The sequence below is a fragment of the Hibiscus syriacus genome, unplaced genomic scaffold, assembly GCF_006381635.1.
Source record: "Hibiscus syriacus cultivar Baekdansim isolate YM2019G1 unplaced genomic scaffold, ASM638163v2 tig00003403_pilon, whole genome shotgun sequence".
In the NCBI taxonomy this organism is placed as follows: Eukaryota; Viridiplantae; Streptophyta; class Magnoliopsida; order Malvales; family Malvaceae; genus Hibiscus; species Hibiscus syriacus.
In genome coordinates this window covers 258,810-263,377 of record NW_024061970.1, presented here as the reverse complement: position 1 = coordinate 263,377, position 4,568 = coordinate 258,810, and the positions used below count along the sequence as shown (strand labels likewise).

At 35.9% G+C, this 4,568-nt stretch overlaps 1 pseudogene; it reads left to right on the top strand.

Moving 5' to 3' along the window:
• On the top strand, positions 1 to 3,793 carry LOC120176883 (annotated as a pseudogene).
• The last annotated feature ends 775 nt before the right edge of the window (positions 3,794 to 4,568 follow it).

The window sequence follows — 4,568 nt, the reverse complement described above, 5'->3', positions numbered from 1 at the left end:
ATCATCATCTTGCCCAGGGCTCAGGGTTAGGAGGTGTGGAAAAACGCGATCGTTTCCCAAATCTCAGTAATCATAGCGTCTTTCCCACCTGTTTTAAACTAACGCCATTCCCTTTTTTCTTCATTACAGATATCTTTCCCTCTGTATATTCTGATTCAGAAAAGTACCAGGAAAAATAATAAGTTCAAGTTTTTTTTATTCATTGGGTTTATGTAGATTCGTTAGAGACTCAGCAAGAATTTGTTTTTTCTTTCTTATTTGTGTTTGATTTTTGAGTACGAGGAGAAAATGGATAAGAAAAAGGTTGCTATTCCCTCTTGTATTCCATGGCCATTCACGTCCCGTCGTGGATCTCTTTTACAGCCTTGTCACCCCAGATGGTTTTTTTCTCATCAGTGCCAGCAAGGGTAATTACTATTTATTTGGTCAAAGTTGTGATTTTTATACTATAATTGGCTATCATAAAATTGCTTGTTCTCAAACTGGAGATTGGATAGGAACCTTTGAAGGACACAAGGGTGCAGTGTGGAGTGTTTGCTTGGATACAAACGCTTTGCGTGCTGCTTCTGCTTCTGCTGACTTCTCTGCGTATGCTATTTAAAATATTGATTGTCTTCTGTCACAATATTATTGTTGTTATAATCCGAAAGTTGTTTAATTGTTTTTAGTCAGTTTCTTTGTTATATATGCAGATTTTGTATTTAATACCAAATATCTTCAAACACCTAAAGAGGCTTGTGTAAAATTCTTCATATATTTGCACTTATGGAGTTCTTTATTGATAAAGGTTGACATATCCTGTGAAATTGTCTTTACATGCAGGAAAGTGTGGGATGCACTAACCGGTGATGTTTTGCACTCATTTGAGCACAGGCATATAGTTCGAGCCTGTGCTTTTTCAGAGGTAAAGTTTGGTCCCTACTCCGTTTAAGCTTTAACTTGGGAATTATGGAAGCATAGGTATGGTGGGGTTTGCTGAGGAAAATAAAATTAAGATATGGTGTTTGAAATGTCTAACAGCTTGGTTTAGGAATCATCAAGTTCTGATAAAAGGGTATCTGTATGGCAAAATAGCTAAGTTGTTGAACAGCTTTCGATGTTAATTTGGCTCTCATTATTAGCGTGTGAAAAGTTTTACCAAAAAAAAAAATAGCGTGTGAAAAGTAGTTTCCATTTCTTCTAGCAAGCCCTTAATTTTTGGGAATAGGAAATCCTATTTCTGAATCAAAACCAGCATTGCAACATTTTTGTTCTTAGTGCTGCTCTTGATCTCTATTAATTGGTTGTGTTGAGGAGGAAATCTTTACCATGCTTGACTTTTGATTGCCTGGTCAACTTGTAACAGATGGTTTCACAACTATTCTAGTATATATATATATATATGTATGTATATGTATATGTATTTTTTTTTCTAATGAGGAATTTATCACAAGATGTTGGCTACCACAACAGGTTTTTGAATTATTTCCTTAACCTTCTACCCATCACTGAGGAAGCAATCCCTACCTTCTCTGCTATTAAAGACAGAGATGGAACCTTTTTCCACTGATAAAGCCAAAAAGGTTGATACCATTCTTAGTATGAAAACCATAAGAACTTATGAATCAACATGTGCAGTTCTGTTGAAATTTGACGGCATAGGAGTCATGGTGAAACTTGGGATTATTGCAAAGCTAGTTAGTGCATTTTCATGTTATCTCCAGGTAGCAATAGTTGTAGTTTGTTTCGAAGGTATTTTTCTCATTCTCAGTAAAATTTTGTATGGAAGCATTTGGTATCATTTTCAAGTAACCGTGTTATTCTAATCATCATTAAGATCCTTATCACTCATGATTTGGATTTACCTTTTTACCTTTAATTATTAGGAACCGGAAATAAAAACTATTCCAAATAACTTCAATGTTGTTTAAACATATCAATTTGTAAAATATTAATATAGTTGATTTTCTTAATAATGAGGCATAACTATATTGTTAAAGTAAGAAATGTATTTATTGATAGATAATCTAACTTTACTAATGTAAATATGTAGAAGAATTAGAGAATTAAACTGAATTTACTAAAATTATAATAAAAAGAAATAAGTACATATACACATTAAAAGGGTAGTGTTTAGTTAACTTAACACATCACTTTGTTTCGGAGATAAAAGTTTCATTCCCTTTTTGGTTGGAATTAGATAGTTAAGGTGATGACCTAATCGCTCTCATTGATCTAAAGATCTCTGAAACATAGGATGGTTGAGGTAGTACCAAACATGGTGGTCCAACCACCATAGATTTTGAAGTGACCTCTGCTTACCATAAACCGCCATATGGAATTGTTGGTATTTTTGTACCCTATGTTCAATTTTGGTGATCTGTTTATTTTACATTTTGATTATTGCTTTTAAATCTCATTCAAGGTTTCTGATCTGATTGCAGGATACACACCTTCTATTGACCGGGGGAGTAGAGAAAATCCTCCGTATTTATGATTTGAATCGTCTGGATGCGCCTCCAACAGAAGTGGACAAATCTACTGGTTCAGTCAGAACAGTTACTTGGATGCATAGCGATCAGACGATATTAAGTTCTTGCACTGATATCGGGGGTGTCAGGTATCGATTCCTTCCATGTATATGGAGGTTTTGAGATCAAAATCCAGGATGCATTAATGTCGGTGGGGAAGGGGTTTAAGTTTTGTAATGCTTGCTTTGTTACTGATATAACTTTATACTTAATTTAAAAGATTTTTGTTAAATTGTTTATAATATCCATTCAAAGTTCCTAAAATTCTTGTTATTAACCCAGTCTAATACTTGTCTTGGTTTTCTATAACATTTCTATCTCTGTTTCCTATTACTGATTTTCTTAGTGATTGCACAGATTATGGGATGTAAGGAGTGGTAAAATAGTTCAAATCCTAGAGACCAAGTCATCTGTGACCAGTGCGGAAGTGAGTCAAGATGGTCGATATATCACAACTGCTGATGGATCTACTGTTAAGTTCTGGGATGCAAACCAGTATGTTCTGATTTTTGAGCCAGATTGAACTTTTGTGCTGGAATTTCTTGTTTTATTGCTTAGTGCTATCGTGTATACTCTGCTCAGCTATGGTGTTAAAGAGCTATGATATGCCATGCACGGTTGAATCGGCTTTCATTGGAACCAAAATATGGAAATAAGTTTGTTGCCGGAGGAGAAGATATGTGGGTTCGTGTTCATTGGACCATAATGATTTTTATTAGATTTGGCGTTTGAATTCAAATTTCACGTGTGATCTAGTGTTCTGGCTTCTGTCATTTTTCCATAACAATTAATACATCTGATGTGCAGCATGCAACAAGGGTCACCATGGTCCTGTGTGCGATTCTCACCTGGGGGGGGGGGGGAATCATATGCCTCAGGATCTGTGGATGGAACAATTAGAATATAGATGACGGGCCCTCTGACTCATGATGACACTGAACCCTTTGCAGCAAATGGGTCGGTTGGGAAGGTGAAGGTAACTACCGAAGACGTTTCACGCAAGATTTGATGACTTCCATATTGCAGAAGAGGGCAAGACCAAAGAGAAAGAAACAGTGAAGGAATAAGGGTGACGATTTCCTGCTTTGTTTTTGCAGTCGATTCATAACCGCATTTATCCAAGATCTTGAAGATAATTTTTCTTATTAAGAGATAGAGACTAGATCAAACTGTAGTTTCTAATATTTATAATCTTCTTGCATTTAACATATGCAGGACTAAGACCAGTGGTTATGTAAAAGATATAATAATGGCATCTATTGAATCATGGGCGCTTTAATTAATCAGGTTAATGTTATTCATGTTCTGCTTGACCATTAATTTCTATTCCGGATTCAATCTTGCATATCGGTTTGGGATGATCTTCTTATGAAGTAGATTAATTCATATAGGATGCATCAAAGAAATTCTCTTATTGGCCCCCATGGTGGAGCTTCTCTTTCGTTTTGACCTTTGAGTAGCTCTCGTTACTTTTTTTTTTTCCTATTTTGGGGCTGTAAATGCAAGCAGGATCCTATGGCAAAACGTAATGCCCCAAGACAAAGGTGTTGGAGTTGGCTGGAGCCTGGAAATGCAAGCAAGGATGGATCTTAGTGTGAATAACGAGGAACTTGATGCCCTTAGTAAGGTAACAATTGCCTCCTATCCACAAATCACTCATTGACACGTCATTCAAGGACTAGACTGCTATTTTTTTTGTGCTTTTTACTCGAGACTTCAAACCATAAGATTATTTAACCTAAAGCAGTGGTTGAATTCCCACAAATTTAGCCAACAAAACAAGAGAATAGTGAGTACCAAAAAGAACACATGACAATTGGTTATGTGAAAGCTTGGTCATTGATCTCTGTGTTCAATATCAAGACTAAGTATTTTCAGCATTAAATCAACCATGCAACGTTCACTACCCCACTAAATCATTCGACAGTTTCTACCCTTGCAAGTGGACTAGTTTGCTCTATAAGCCGCCTCTAAGCAATCTTTGGTTCATTTCAACTGATTAAAACGAATAGCTACAATCATAACACTGTTATTAATAGCATATGTATGAAGGAGCTG